This window comes from Rosa rugosa, chromosome 1 (assembly GCF_958449725.1).
Source record: "Rosa rugosa chromosome 1, drRosRugo1.1, whole genome shotgun sequence".
In the NCBI taxonomy this organism is placed as follows: Eukaryota; Viridiplantae; Streptophyta; class Magnoliopsida; order Rosales; family Rosaceae; genus Rosa; species Rosa rugosa.
In genome coordinates, this window is record NC_084820.1 from 55392393 (window position 1) to 55409688 (window position 17296).

General features: G+C 38.7%; 2 long non-coding RNA genes across 2 annotated transcripts; one reads left to right on the top strand and one right to left on the bottom strand.

Annotated features, from left to right (window-relative positions):
• The first annotated feature begins 9780 nt into the window (after positions 1 to 9780).
• LOC133741924 (uncharacterized) lies at positions 9781 to 12208 on the top strand. Its single transcript, XR_009862243.1, has 4 exons — positions 9781 to 10157; positions 10314 to 10444; positions 11107 to 11215; positions 12015 to 12208. It is a non-coding gene; the product is annotated as an uncharacterized LOC133741924 (long non-coding RNA).
• Positions 12209 to 12593: 385 nt separating this feature from the next.
• LOC133741930 (uncharacterized) lies at positions 12594 to 14419 on the bottom strand. Its single transcript, XR_009862249.1, has 4 exons — positions 14024 to 14419; positions 13854 to 13930; positions 13210 to 13335; positions 12594 to 12849 (listed from the first exon to the last, which is right to left on the bottom strand). It is a non-coding gene; the product is annotated as an uncharacterized LOC133741930 (long non-coding RNA).
• Between the last annotated feature and the right edge of the window lie 2877 nt (positions 14420 to 17296).

Here is a 17296-nt window from a genome sequence, read left to right on the forward strand (position 1 = left end):
ATTGGCCAAGATACCTAACATTGTGAAGAAAGAACAACAAAACCACATAATTGTAATTCCGACTTCGGAATTGACCTTGAGAGTTAAAATGTCTCACCTTTGGGTGAAGTTTGTTGGAATTGGAAACAATTTCGGAAACAATTTTGAAATCACTTTAGTCAAAATACTTTTGCAACCTGAACCCTCAAAGCACAAGATTTTTTCTAAACCTTGGAAACAACTCAAATGGATAAGTTTCAACGTTGAACTATCATGATTTCAACCAACCAGAACTTTAATGAGGTTGGAGAATCATAAAACAACATCAACCAAAACAAGGGAATAAAAGTCAACGTAACTATTAGCAAGAAATAAATACTTGCAATCCTTCTAGGATTCTTACCAGTAATACGTATTGTTGTAGACGGCTAGAATCCCAGAGAGTCGTCTGCCCTTCCTTGAAAGACGTCTTACTTCATGACCTTCCAATGTTGACTTCGGAAAATGGTGGAGCTCCGAACGAACTCAACCACGCAAGAGTCAAACACGTCGATGTTTACCCAATCTGTCGATACCTAAAGTCGAACCATTTAGTCCACGGAACAAAGTAGCCTTGTTTCTTCGTACGTACGCAAATCTCGACGTCCAAAAACTCTAGTCAACTGTAGCCATAATTGACTCGGAGTTTTCGCCTCACACACGAGTGAGTCGAAGAAACATAATTCGAGGAGTCGCCATAGAGGTCGCACCATGGACACACACCACTTTTCCTTTTTCCCTTATGATACGCTTCTGGCCTATGCTAAATACGCATTAACTTGCTAAAGCATTCCCGAGGAGGTCTAACGCAACTAGGTATATCATAGGGTGACCTTAGTCAAACCTATAAGTTTTCTAATCGCCTAGCTTCCTCGGCTACCACAAAGCAACGCCTTAAATGGTACCACTCGCCGAATCCATGCTTTCAGATTTACAATCCTAAATTTCCACAAGCAACGTCAAATGGCGAGTACTAAAGCACAATTAAATCCCTCTTACTTAATATCGAAGTTGACATGTCCCAGCGAGGAATTTCATTCCGCTGTTCAGTAGATTAAATAGCTGAAGATCCACTTTTCCTTGACTCATACCCCTAAGGCACGAGAAGTGTCAACGAGTTGAGTTCGACAGGATCTTCCAGGAATAATGATTCGAATTCTTCGAGAGTTGTCAAATGACATTTCAAGTCTAACATGAGAGCAACAATCAACATCACTCATACAACTAAAAGAAATTCACAAGACAGTTGTCCAAACATCCACTATGCTTATAGGGACCTAAAGTTTGTCGTTCACGTACCTTTTCCTTTTTACTTTTACCTCATATTGGGCCCACATAATCTTTGTCGCAGTCTGTGCACTGTGGAGGAGCTTTGGGTGGCAATACTCGTTCAGATTCAAAGAACAAATAGAAGGATGAACAGTAACTGGACTCGATAAAGATTACAAGACAAATGCAACATCGAGTCTGTGCACCAAGTGAAAGTGAATCCATAAACCAACTCAACATTACGTATAAACATATAACAGGTGGACTTGAAAAGAATTTAAGACAAATCACAACAATCGAGTCTGTGGAAGCAATCAAGTGAACTAGACTCGACAAGATATCCAAAGAAGAATCAATTACCAAGTCCAACATTAATAGCAACAACCACAACTTTACCAAACCGGATTCACTGAACAAAGCAATGGCAAGCACAAGTTCCATTACAGAGACAAGTCGGAACATAAGTCAACCTTTCGAAGAAGGGATAACGATTGTCGGATTAAGGGATCCAAAAGGGAAAACAAACAATAGTTCTGACTAACAACAAGTCTAAGTTTCGGAGAATAACTCTAGGGTCATTTATTTGTCTCAAGTTGTACTCAGTAATTAACAACTTTCAACCTTGGTATACATTAGGGGGATCCGGTGGCCAGTCGGGCCCTAAACTGGGTGAAGAGTTGTAATTATATGAACACATACTAGCAACAACCCTTTCAGGTAAACTTTCTTTTTACCCTCTCACAACCAAGGAGTGAACCGGAATTTCATGGTAAAGAAATTCCTAAAATCTCCCACGTAATCGGAAATCAAGACTCTAGACGAACTTCGAAAAACTGTTTAAATCAGTATAAGGTTTTGTTCAAGAACCTCAAATGTAAAAACCCATGTTAAAGTTAAACAACGATTTCCACTAAAACTTGCCTTTTTCGGCACAAAGCGTATTTCCGACAAAACACATTTCAAAGTTAGCTCGAGTTAAACACGTAAATCGCTAAGCAACAGAAATTGAAACATTTTCACGAGCTGACAGAACCTTTTCGAGTATCAGAGGTTTTTAATGGTTGAAATCGAAAACTCGGAAGCATTGCTCTGATAACACTTTCTGTAACGCCCCAAACTGCACCTCACCAGCTTAAGCACGTCACAATGCCTAGCGGTTCTCTAGGATGTAAATCGAGCGTTCGGTTTACGTTTTAGAGACTCGCGGCAATGTGACGTGCTTAAGCTGGTGAGGTGCAGCTTGGGGCGTTACAACTAGGACCGAAGCACTTTGACAGAGGGTTTGGTGGCACTGACAGTCATCTCCTGAGAAGACTAGGACTGGAGTGTGGTCACCGGTAAGAGAAGGAGAGGGGTTGCTCTGGGAAGACTTGAGTAGTCGTAGAGATTGGTTGATGAATTGTGTGTGTTGTTACTTCATCGTAGCCTCTATATATAGGCTGCAAGGCCATAGTGGTTGGCCTTAAACAAATCATGATGGAGCACTTAATGGGATTATGGAGCACTTATGGGATTATGGTGGGTTAAGCACTTAAGCACTAATGGAGATGAGCTTAACCATTTTGGGTTCAAACAGTGATATGTCATCCCTTTGAGTTTATTTGGAAAAGAAAGTGCATCAGCAAATTTTGATATTTTGATATTGCTTTTTTTTTTTTTTTGAAAAATAGATAATTTCATTATTTATCCATGGCCAGAAGGCACGTGCATAAGATGCTATCTCATACCAAAATCATAAATGGCACAAGCTGTCAAGCAAAAGATAAGTGACCCTCACTGTTAACACATTCACTCACTTATTGAGCCTAACAACAAAGAAACAAAATCCTCACTACCAACCTCTCATGGACGGTAACCTAATCGCCTAGAGACCTCAATTGGTATACAACTAGAGGAACTAAGATGAAAGCAGTAGAAGACCCAACTTCTAGTATTAGGCAAGGAGACCTGGAAAACCTAAAGCTTTCCTTTGCCCTTGTCTCTCAGGCTGGGAACAGAACAAGCGGCTGCAGGGTAGTGAGCCTCAAAGAGGCACCACTAGACTTCTTTTGGGGACGCTGGTTCTTGTTCTTGCTTCCAAGAGGTCTGCCGGTCTTCTTCTTCAGAGTTACAAGAGTAACATCATTGTCATCTTCAATCAACCCCTGATAGGCTATTTCTATCCACCTAAATAGATGCCCAAAAATGCCTATAATTTAACCCTACAAGAATGTTGAAAATAGTATAGGTAAGTAGGTATCGTTCCCGCAAGAGATTGTGGTCTAATCACTAATCTAAAGACTCAAAACAAAATAAAACATAAACTGTCCAATTATAAAGATCTGACTGGCAGACGACTCTAACTATTCTAAATGTCACGAAAATTTACAGACAGACTCTAGACACAATAAACTAACTACTGACAAAGTTTGATAATTTTTGAAGATGTTTTGGTTGACGAAATAATTTAATAAAGACTGAATAATAAATGACTCCGAAGATAAAAAGACTTGATTCAGGGTTATGAAAATCAAAGATAAAACAAGTTATGTTGCAAATGATAATGACTATTCATGCAATAGGTATTGTTTAATGTCTGCGATTGACAGACTCGTAATGTATGCGATTGACATACTTGTAATGTGCGATTGATCAGTATAGCTATTATGTATTGCCTTTTGTATACATGATGTAACCCTATATAAACCTCATGGTGAGATGAATACAATACAATACAATTTTTCCAATTCTCTACAACACGTTATCAGCACGAGCCCTAACCACAAGAGAAAAACCAAACCAGAAAATTCTTCAAAACCTGCCACTGCCACCTTCGAGCCTCACTGCCGCAGCTCCTAGCCTCACCTGCGCACCTGCCCCTACAGCACCTACGCGCCCCTGCACACGCATCCCTGCTGCCCCTGCAGCACCAACGCACACCGACTGCATCCTTCTCCTTTCCTGTGTACGTCCGTCTGCTTACAGGCTCCAAAACATTTAGTTTGGAACCTCAGATCAAAATCATTTCTTCATCAGAGTTGTTCGTCTCTGTCTCTTCCATCTGACCTCCAAATTTCAGCCTTATCGGAGTTATTTTGAGACCAGTACAACAATCAAAGTGAAAGCTGTTCAGAAGAGAATCTGCTCCGAATTTCAACACGTAAGTTTTGTGATTAAGGTTGCTGCTTTCTTTTATTTTAAATTCCTTTTATTTTTTGCACAATTTTGGAATATAGCGGAATTATGGGGATTCACGCTTAACAAACTAAGAGTGTTCGTATGAACTAAGAGTGTTCATAATGCTCGGACTAAGACCGTCCATAAGCATCAAATTGTAACCATATTAAACATCATTGTTCGGTCTAATCCAAATATTCTTGGAAATCGATTTCTTGGTAGCATTAAGGCTCGGAAATCTTATATTAGTTGTCGTGGAAGTTTTTACTCTGAAACTAATCTATTCTCCTTTGTCTTTGAATGTCGAATGCAAACGTGCAAAAACTCGACTTCGCTAAACCAGATTCAAATGACATTTGTTATCACCGATGGGTGAATGACGTCAAGAATCACCTCACTACTAATGAGATTCTGTGGAGAAGAGCTCACAGACTAAAGATTAATTGAGAAAAATCCTCTCAACCTTCCCCGTCTCAGCGTTAATGATTACCAAGCAATAGGCTTGTGTGCAATGCTAGATGGATTACGAGGTTTCATCAACTTATGTCAGTTACTAAGAAAACTAACAACATACTCGTGAAAAACTATAATTCAAAGGCCCGTTGGAACTAAGAGCGTTCACGAGGCGAATTATAATAGCGCACCTAAAGAATGGCGCAAGGAGCGGAACCCTAAAAAGTTAGGGGCCAACGAAATGGACGTGTGGGTTCATACAACCACCCTACAAAGGAAGGAAAATAGCGAGATTGATAAGCGGACACGTGGCAACATTGGCCAACGTGGGAGAGGCAAAACAGGCGTTGCCGGTAGTGGTGGTGTCGCCACCAACGTCCATGGAGGATGTCCAAATGCACAAGGTGCTTCTCAATTAATGGGTGAGGTAATGCTATAGATGTGAATCTTTAAAGCATTGGTCTAAAGCACTAGAATGCGAGTGGAAAAACAAAGCTGCACAATACAAGTGTATAAAGATAGGAGAGAGCATGAGGCACATCTCGCAGCTGAAGGAGATGATGGAAATGACAATGACGTCAATCTCATCATTACAGACTTCAAATCTAGCGAGGAAAACAACCATGTTGATGCCGCATATTTTGATTAAATAGTCTTTTATTTTTCCAAGAATTATGTAATGGCAATTATGCCTTAATTAATAAATGACAATTTTGTATTAACTCTTTCTCAAGTGGCGCGGGATGAAATCAGCTGTCCCCAATACACTATCCCTATGCTGTCCCCATGCATTCATTGGTCCACAAAGATTAAAAAAATATTTTCTTAATCTTTTTTTTTATTTTTTATTTTTTGTGGACCAATGAATGCATGGGGACAGAATGGGGATAGTGTAATTGGGGACAGCTGATTTTATCCCAAGTGGCGCATCCAATGAAGTATGATGTCTAGGAAAGTAATTGAGATTAGCGGTACTTAAAAGAGCCTCGCTCCACCGACATCTCTCTCTACTTCCCTGGTCATATCTGATTGGAGTTACCAAATGGATGGAGTGACTACAATCTGTCTAAGTTTGACTTTTATTTTTGGATTAGACTTTGGTTAAGAAACTTTGATGTAATCATTGGCTATTAATAAAGTGTCGATTCTTTTACTTAATGTCTTGGACATACCTTAATTCGAACTTTATTTGAAAGATATAAGAGCCAATGGTTTTCATGTGGAAACACATTGTGAGAATGGACAAGAGTTCCTTTGCATCACCTCTAATGACTACAGACATAAACGAGTATTAGAGAAACTTATGTGTCGATCTAGTGGGTTGTATGCAACCACTATTCGAATTATTGAATCCAACCATATCATGAGAGATGACTTATGGGATTCTTACACATATAGGCTTTGGCATGACCGTTTGGGACACCCAGGTCGTGATATGATGATCCGTATATTAAAGACTTCACACGGACATCCATTTTTCAAAACGAAAAGAAGTCAGAACCAAAATTCGATCCAAGGTAGGGCTGGCGCCGCCTACCCCCTGCGGCCCAAAAGTGGTATTGACACCACCAATACCTTCTTGGTTCCTTTTTCTACTTCTAAAGTCAATTGTGACTTCGTGGCTCAACCAGATACTTCCCTGGTTGCTTCTAAAGCCCCTCTTTCGTTTTGCAAAGCCTACTCTTTAGCAAAATTAGGATCGAGACCATCCTATATGCAAAGGACACTAAGGAAAATATTCCATTCTTACAAAGAATCCAAGGTGATATTTGTGGGCCTATTCAACCAACTTGCGGACCATTTAGATATTTTATGGTGTTGGTTGATGCATCGATACGATGGTCACATGTCATGCTATTGTCCACAAGAAATGCTGCATTTGCTAAACTCCTAGCACAAATCATTAAATTAAGGGCTCACCACCCTGATCATCCCATTAAGTCAATTCGTCTTGACAATGCTGGAGAAGTGGAGAGTTTACATCAAAAACGTTTGATGACTATTGCATGTCTATTGGGATTGAGGTTGAACACCCTATTCCTCATGTTCACACCCAAAATTGTCTCACAGAAGCTGCCATTAAAAGACTTCAAATGGTCGCTAGAGCATTGGTTATGCGCACGAATCTTCCTGTTTCTGCTTGGGGCTATGCAATATTGCATGCAGCTGTGCTCATTCGTCTGAGGCCTACTGCCACTCAACCCTTTTCTGTGTCCCAGATGGTTACTGGATATGAGCCTGATGTCTCACACTTACGCATATTTGGGTGTACAGTTTATGTGCCAATTGCGCCGCCACAACTCACCAAAATGGGTCCTCAAAGACGATTAGGCATTTATGTTGGATATGACTCTCCAACCATTATCCGCTACTTAGAACCCTTGACAGGCGATCTATTTACCGCTAGATTTGCGGATTGTCACTTTGATGAGACAGTCTTCCCGTCGTTAGGGGGAGATAGGAACAATAATGTTCAACAGGAACGACATGAATTGTCGTGGTCTGTCCCCACTTTGTCTCATCTTGATCCCCGAACCGCACAGTCCGAAATTGAAGTGCGGAGAATTCTCAATCTTCAGAACCTAGCAGACTCTATACCTGATGTGTTTTCTGATATCTCTAAAGTGACAAGATCACATATACCTGCTTCAAACGTGCCTGCAAGGATTGATGTCCCTAAAAATCATGGACATGGCGCCACCCCTAGGGGTATTGGGCATGGCGCCACCACCACTAATAGTGATGGTAATGTGGCTCAAGCCGGGCTCCCAGCAAGGAAACGTGGGTGGCCCAAAGGTTCGATGGATTCTCGCCCGAGAAAGAAAGTGAGTTTGGCACAGAAAGATCCATTAATCATCGACATAAATAGCCCATCTCATGAAGATATTCCGGATTATGGTTATGTCCAAGAGACATCATTGGGGGACACTCCAATGTTAGAACCAATTCCAGGGAATAGGGAGATCTCTATGAATTACACTAGTGTACATGAGACGTTGAATCGAGATTCTATTATCCTTGATGATGTGTTCGCATATTCTATTGCTCAAGGAATTATAGAACACGATGATATCGAACCTCGCTCCGTTGAAGAATGTCAACGAAGAGCAGACTGGCCTAAATGGAAAGATGCGATCCAGGTTGAATTGGATTCACTAACAAAGAGACAGGTATTTGGGCCTATAACGCTGACACCCCCAAGTATAAAGCCTGTGGCCATAAATGGGTCTTTGTTAGAAAGCGTAATGAGAAAAATGAGGTTGTTAGATACAAAGCCCGCCTTGTGGCGCAAGGTTTCTCACAACGCCCTGAAATCGACTACGAGGAGACATATTCTCCCCTAATGGACATTATAACGTTCCGCTACCTTGTCAGTTTGGTAGTTTCTGAAAAACTTGACATGCAGCTTATGGATGTGGTTACAGCATATCTCTATGGGGATCTAGATTCAGAGATTTATATATATATATATATATATATATATATATATATATATATATATATATATATATATATATATATATATATGAAGGTTCCAGATGGACTTCAATTACCCAAGTCAAGTGGCTCTAAACCACGGAGCGCGTTTTCAATAAGATTGAGACGCTCACTATATGGATTGAAACAATCCGGACGGATGTGGTATAACCGTCGAAGTGACTACTTGATTGGGAAGGGATATGAGAACAATGAAATATGCCCACACTACAACAGAAAGTCTCTTTAGCGACCAAGTTTTTAGCGAGGAATTTATTTTTCTCGGTAAATGTCACATTTTGTGAGGAATAATTAAGTTCCTCACTAAATGCCATTAGGTTTTTTACAAGGAACATGTTTTCCTCCCTATATATCACTTTCTACGACTAATATTTTAGTTCATCACTAAAGGTGACCATAATTTGGTCTCCCAAATCGTCATGTTATTAGCGAGGAAATATGATACTTGAGTGATGAATTTTTTCATCGCAAAAACGGCATTCAACGAGGAAATAATGATTTTGTCGTTATTTGATTGGCGGCAAATTGTGTATGACCCGCCAAATTCAAAGGCGACAAAACTATTGTTTTCTCGCTAAAAGTCTATGTCCTACGAGGAACCATTTCCTCGTTAAAAGAAACAATTAGCGAGGATAAAATTAGAAGTCCAGGGACTGAATTGATTTTGGACCTAAACCACAGGGTACTAACTAGTATTTAGCCCTAATATTAAATTCAATCAAAGAAGAATGAAGATAAAGGGAGAGGGGAGGAGAGCAGGAGAAACAGAGATGACTTTTTTTTTTGTCTTTCACGGTTCTCTTTTTGACGTCCACTTCCCTATGTCCCCCTTTTAATTCATTGATTATAATGTTGTGGGCACTGGAATCTTGAAATAAAATATAGTTTTATAGAATATCTTATTATTATTTTTATAAGTTATAATAAGTCTTCATATATTCATTTAAAAGTTTTATATATATAAGGATGTCCTTAGTTTTTCTTATGGAACGGATTTACTGTTTTCACCCACTTTCCGATCACATTTTCACATCTTAACCGTTCAGTTTTTAGGTCCTAATGTATGGATCACCTCTGCAAAATTTCAGCCAATTTGGTGATCGTTAAGGCGTCCAAAACTGCAATTTACACGAACGAACCGAATCTGTCGAACCGGAACCGTTCGTTTACATTGTTGTAATTTGCAGTTTTGGATGCCTTAATGATCACCAATTTGGCTGAAATTTTGCAGAGGTGATCTATACATTAGGACCTAAAAACTGAACGGTTAAGATGTAAAAATTTGATCGGAAAGTGGGTGAAAACCGGAAATTCGTACCTAAGAAAAACTAAGGACATCCTTAGTGTAGCCGGACTGCTCTTATATATATATATATATACAGCAAGGTTCCAAAGAGGACGTCCTTGCTATACATAATCTGCGGATGGGTCAATCTCTGTCGTCCATTTCTTTAAATGAAAAGCAACGGCTTGGATCGATCTCTTCCCAAAAACCCATCGCTCGTCGAAGTAGAAAACCAAAGTTGGACTGTAGACTCTCCACTTTGGTTGCATCGAAGGCTCTGGTTCTCTTTCTCCACCCAAAATCCAAAACTTCTCAACTCCAAATACCATAAACTCATCTCAGGTTGCAACAATCGTGCAACCGAAGCTTTCTTTTTTTCTTTTCTCTCATGAAAATTGTAGCTCTCTTATGGTCCCGACATCCCTTGGAGTTTTCGCGCCAAAAGTTGGAGACTTGGAAGCAGAGAAACACATCTAGAGTATGGATTCTCTCTCTTTTCTGATTTGTTTGATTGCCAATTACAAAATTTAGGGTTTTTTTTTTTCCATATTTGGGACTTTTCTTCTTTCTGTTTCTGGGTTTATTTTTTTTTTTTTTTTTTTTTCCGATTGTTGATCTTATGTGTGTTTTTCAGTTTCAAATAAATGGAGTCAGAGGATGATCAAGTTTATATTCCTCAAGTAAAGGCAGAGTTGTTCATCATCTCATTTAGCAGAATAATGTCTCAAACATATCAGTTCACTACCAGAAAACATGCTCTCTAAGGTAAGCTTTGAGTTTTCTGTATTTGGTATTTTTTAGATTTTGCATCTGATTTGGTCAGTTTAAGGGATATGGATTTTGTGGTGTGTTTGATTTGTTACGAAATAGCTATTGTGATTGGTTTTGAGTTTGTTGAGAAATAGCTACTGTGCTTGTGATTGATTTGTTGAGAAATAGCTAACGTGCTAAGCTTTGTATTGGGTTTGTACTTTTAGTGGTGATATATACATGTATCATGCTTTCTGTTTATGTTAGAGCTCGAGATGCAAGATATTGTACTTTTAATGGTATAATAACTCATTTCACAATTGATTCATCATGTTTTCTGGATGAAGTGATAGGTTTTATTCTTATGCAATCTTTACTGCAGTGGTATAAACTCCTTGCTTTAGACGATATTCGTATTCCCATGGTTCATCTTTCAGAATCTATATAAAGATCTGATTAATCTTTACGAAATGGAGCAAAAGAAATGTAGCTCCCAATAGATTTGCAAGATGGCCATTGCCTTTTCAAGGCACTCTGTTCAATTATCTAGTTTCAGTTTCCAGCTGAAATTTAATGAGCTCCTTTTGTTATGGTTTGTGTATCGACCTTTTTGGATTTCTACTACAAGATAGGTATAACCATGTGATTTTATTAATGTATATCTTATCTTGATGCAGGGGGCTCAGCTGAGAAAGCACATTGATGCAACACTAGGCAGTGGGAACCTAAGAGAATCAGTAAAGCTTCCAACTGGAGAAGATTTAAATGAGTGGCTTGCTGTCAACAGTAAATCTCTTTTTCATCATAATTTGAATTGTCTTTTAATTTGTTAGTTTGTTTGGTTTGATGAACTAGTATTTAGAGGGGAAATATGTTGGAGGCATAAGCAAGAGATGGCGACCCTTATACTACTTATTTTCATACAGCAGCAAATGGGAAGAGAAACTGATGTTTGAGTGGGAGGAGAGTAGTAATCAAGATCTGATTAAGCAGGAGATTATTGTTTGTTTAAAGAAGTTATACCTCCAGCAGAAGTGTTGCCTTCATGATGCATTTTTAATGGCTAGATATATTTCAAACAATTTTATAGACGTTTAGTGGTCAATAAGTAGTGGAAAAGGTCAGAGGTGAGTAGGAAAATTATGGAAAGTTGACTGACTTGCTGTCAATGCTGACGTGTTTGTTTATACAATTATTCATAACTACTGTGAAAGGCAAAAGGTGCTCAATTGTAATACATAAGATGCAGCAAAATGAAGCATCAAGGTCCTCCCATTTGCCTACTCAAAATCCATTTGATATTTGTCAGCAAATCTTCATGCTTTTTTCAGTGAAATTGTGAAATAGTAATTTTTTCTTCCAAAGTTCTTTTTATCTGTTGGCTTAGAGACTACTTTGTTGATTGATCAATGTTCCTTCTATGCCTGACTGTGCACTTAAGTCCAACTTCTAGTTTTATCAACTTTCTTTGTTTTTATTTGTACCATGACAGCTTCTGGATTTTGTGGTCTGTTTGATTCTGCAGGTTTTGGATGCACCGATCAGTTTATGGCAACACGATTTTGTGGTCTCTTTGATTCTGCAGGTTTTGGAAGACATTTTGGATCATTTCAAGATTATATGGTAGAGTGAGGATCATAGTCAATTCATTATGTAATGGTTTCAATTGTGGATACTCAATTGTTGTTGATTTGTAATGATTCCAGAAAATGAGGAGTGGAATGACTTAATATGCAATGTTAGACTCAAAATGTTCCAATCTGGAGCAAAATGACTTAATATATTGTGTTAGACTCAAAATGTGGAGCAAAATGTGGAGCAAAATTACTTAATATGCAATGTTAGACTCAAAACCATGGCATCAGAAGTTCAAATCTGGAGCAAAATGACTTAAAATGCAATAAATCACAAGAAGTTCAAATCAGAAGTTCAATAAATCTCAAAATGTTCCAATCTGGAGCAAAATGACTTGATATGTTCCAATAAATCACAAGAAGTTCAATTCTATTGCCAAAGTAGACAACAACCACAACCAACAAAACAAAATGCTTCCAAAGCAAAGCCGATACAACCAACATTTCTAAATAGGATACAATATACAAAGACTAAAGCCATTTCATTCCTTCTATAATACTGTAAAGTACAACAAATGACACCTTCTCCAGCATAGCAAGAGCAAAGCTCTGTGATTCCAGAAAATGCACATTACATTCACATGTTCTATACACTGTGATTCCAGAAAATGCACATTACATTCACATTACATTTAGTGTTTACTACTACAAACATTCCACAAACATTCATCGAGTCATCTATTTCTTGCCTATCCCATTGCTTTTCATGCACCAACTCTTTAATTATAGTCTGAGAATGATATGTTTGTTCCTGCTAAGCTCCTCAAGTATATCCTCATAGAAATCCTGCACACAAAAATCACATCAAAAAATTTAACAATTTCAGTTAAAATCAAGGAGCAAAGCATCTTGCACAAAGCAGCCTACAGTTGCAACTCAGGAGAGTTCTGAATGGGATATCTAATTCTCATTTGTATGTGAAGTGATAAAACTTAATGATTACTGGCAAACTAGCAACTGAACAGTCAAAATTAATGCCCAATGAATGTCAAACATGCATTGTGGACCATGAATACTTGAAAAATAAACTAAAATCTAAGTGCCTATCAATGAAGAAAAGAAAATCAAAGTCAAATACCGATATGCTTTGCAAAGACTTAAATGGAAGATAACATGAACAGATCTTTAAAGATCACAACGTACTACCTTCATGGACAATGGCATGATCTTCTTGAAACAGACATCCACCGTCCCTGCTGTTCCAGAAAGACGAATAAGGGCAACTACTCCTTTTGGACCAAAATCATAGTATCTCCACTACTTTGTTCCAATCTGCAGATACACAGTATTTCAATACAAACCAACAAATTAAGTCACCACCAGAATTGAACACACCTATAATTTAATAAGCAAAAAGCTATAAGATTAAAATAAGGAAACCTATCCACTTCAAAACCCAACAATATATTAGACAGAAATAAAAGCCTTCAAATTAAAATACACAAAGTTGATGCTAACCCATGATTGATATATGCTGTTGACAATTACAAGCCTTAGCAGCGAAAACATAAACTTGATTCCAGAAAGTGTGACAAACATAGTAATAGCAAAACCCAATATCAAAATGAAGCTAAAGGCTCAATCTTTACATAAAAATGTGGGAACAGTTATATTCGCACTGATGAGGTGGGAAAAAAAAAAAAAAAAGCTTCAGTTTGGCGGTGAGGTGGATCAAATTGCAAACCAAACCCAGATAGATAAACCCACATACCCACATTCATAGGCACCACCCAGAATTGCATGCACCGAAATTCAAAACCCGATCAATCACACCCAAAATTCAAGCTTACCTTCTCTTTTCTGTCTTCTCCCGAATGTCTTCTTCTTTCCCTTCTTCCTTTGCTCTCTTCGCTCTCGCTATCTGTCTCTATGGAGCGAAAAAACCCAGAAGCGAAAGATGAAAGTGGTGTAATCGATCAGAAGAAATTATTAAAAAAAGAAAAAAAAAAAATAGATATACCCAGATTTGTGTTCTTCTCAGATGAACCCAAGAACCAAGATTCGCATTGTTCGTTCTCTTCCCGTCCCCATGTTCTTCCTCAAATCAAAACCCAAGAACCACCTTGATTCGCCATGTTCTTCCCTCTCTCTCGAATCAGTCGTCTCTTTCAGTTTCAGATTGGAAATCATATATATTTGTTGTTGGGTCTTCCGCTCCCATCGCCTCACTCTTCCCCCTCTCTTTATCTCTCTATCTCCGTATGCAAATGAAACCATCTGAGGCTCTGAGCTTCTCTCTATCTCTGTATCCAAACAGTAACCCCCTCGATCCAAGCCGTTGCTTTTCATTTAAAGAAACGGACGGCAGAGATTGACCCATCCGCATATTATGTATAGCAAGGACGTCCTCTTTGGAACCTTGCTGTGTATATATATATATATATATATATATATATATATATTTTATATGATATAAAAATAAATAAAAATTAAAAAATATAAAACTGCCTAGGCGCCTGGGCGCTCCTCCCCAGCCCACCGCCCGACTAGCGCTTAGCGATTTTTCGAACTGTTTGAATCCAAAATGAGCATTTTAGCCTGACAAGGCGTGTCTTGGAGAAATTGAACCAATGTCAGTGGCTCAAGCTATATATTGTTGACAAGTTTGAAATATATTATTTAGAGGCTAAATAAAGCCTACCTGCAGAATTATGGAAGATTATGCAAGCTGCAAGAAAAGGCACGCCCATGCGAATATTCATACTCCATTCAATTAAGGAATATGGCATGCACGTGGGGAAGTATTCAACTACATTTCATGGTGGCCAATAGGGAAAACCTATCATGATTCCATTAGTGCTTAAGTGTTTAAACCACCATGATTCCATTAGTGTGTAAGTGTTTAAACCACGTACCATGATTCCATTAGTGCTTAAGTGTTTAAACCACCATGATTCCATTAGTGCTTAAGTGCTTAACCCATCATGATTTGTTTAAAGCCAACCACAATGGCTTGGTAGCCTATATATAGAGGCTACGACGAAGTAACACAACACACACAATTCATCAACTAATCTCTACGACTACTCAAGTCTCTCCAGAGAACCCCTCTCTTTCTCTTACCAGTGATCACACTCCAGTCCTAGTCTTCTCAGGAGCCGACTGTCAGTGCCACCAAACCCTCTGTCAAAGTGCTTCGGTCCTAGTCTCCTCGGGAGCCGACTGTAGTACCGCGACCACAACGGTTACGGAACCAGCCAACCAAGGGTAACGCCCTCGCAAACCAGCCAAGCTAAAGTCACGCTTTAGCAAGTTCTCCCCACTTCCCAGTGATTTTCGCTCTGCTCGATCTACGACGTCGAGTATCGATTGTGTGATTTTGAAGAAGCTTAGCAAAAGTCCTCACCACGAGGCACAAAGCATCCCGCAACTAGGTTGGTGCTCTCCTCGTCCACAATCGCTCAAAAGAAGTCAGGTCAAGGGACACCCCCGACGACCGTACCCGAACGGTGCTGGCACGCCCGCGCAGAAAAGAGACTGTTGACCAGCTGCAACAAAACTGGAGCCAAACACGAACCTTGCCACCAAGTAAAGCCATTTGATGAAGCACCATAGTTAGCAAGGGCATCAGCAGCTTGATTGCCTTCACGAAAGATATGGGTAGATTTAAAATGCATTTGAGAGATACGATGCAAGCAATTGCTCCACTGTACACGAAGCCTCCAAGGCACCAGATGAGGAAAACGAAGAAAAATAAGTATAAGGGAAGAATCCACCTCCAACCATACATACTTCCAATCTCTAACCCAAGCTAGTTCAATAGCCTTAATGACTGCCATGACCTCTGCAGCCACCGAACTAGGGATATTAAGAGTAGAAGAGATGCACCTAAAACCAAGCCTCTGTAGTCTCTATAAACACCACCATAGCCAGCCTGATTGGATTCTATTTTCCATGCACCATCTATTAACTTTGATCCAACCAAAAGAGGGGGTTAACCAGTTTACTTCAATAATTCGAGGTGCCTGACGTGGTTTGCATGCATATAGCACCATTCTTTTAATGATACAAATCTCCTGTACATTGTTGAACATGCAACTTGAAGACAACCGACTTGAGGCTGTAACATTACTAGAAATTAATCGACAAGCTTGTGACACACTAACTTCAATACCCTCATAACAAGCTCGGTTTCTACAATGCCAAATGCACCAAAGAGTGGATGAAAAACATGCAATCCAAAGATCGCGTAATTGAGGACTATGTTCCACTGACAATCCCATATTCAGAAGAGCAAGAATAGAGATTGGGACACCATGAGCTCAAACTTCCCCAACATAATGGACTATATAGCAGCAGCAAAGTTGCAATGAAGAAAAATATGTTCAACTGACTCCCCATGGCAGCGACAAAGCACACATAATGAAGCTAGAGATACTCCTCTTTTCTGCAAAAATCTTCTGATATGACCTGCTCCCTTGAATTATAATGCAGTATTTAAAAGTGTTATTTCATTGTCTGCATTTCTTCTTCTATTACTTTCTTAAACACCTCCCTTTCTTCAACTTTTCACTCATCACTTCATTCCATTTCACACATCTATCTTGTTTCTTCTTCTCCTCTTTCTTTTCTTTCATATATCTTTTTTTTTCTTTCTTATTCAGGTGTAACTCTTATCTCTTCTTCTAGTTCTTTTACATATTATTTACATGTGTTTAATTCATTTCGTCCGAGTCTATCTTTAGTTTCGATCAATCGAACAAATTCTTTTGTTCGCTGTAGTCCTCCTTTGATTTAGATCGATCATTTTTTTTTGTCTTATTTATAGTCTGCCTTAGGTTTAGATCAATCAAAATTTCTTCTTTCATATATACCTCGAATATGGAATCGAATGAGGTGTTGATTTACCTTCGTCATAGAGTCGAGTACAAAGGTTTGATCTCAAATTTGCATACCTACTATGGGTGTAATATATTCAGATGTCATTCATGTTTATATTCCTTTGGAGAAGGTAGAATAGTAATATTGAGAGAACGTAATATATTCTGCCTACCGCATAGATAATCTGACATCTTCCATTACTTAGTACAATAGTATGTCAGCATGACTTTGTTTTTGTTTTTTGTTTTCCATACCTTTCAGTTAGGAACAATAGAGCTTGATTCTAGATGGGTGTGTTGCTTGAATTTTCATGGTGGTTTCATTGTCTAAAGATTCATTAAATGCATGTCACTTGAATTTTTCTTGTTTTTAATAATTTGTTTTCTTCCTATGATATAGATATATTAAATTG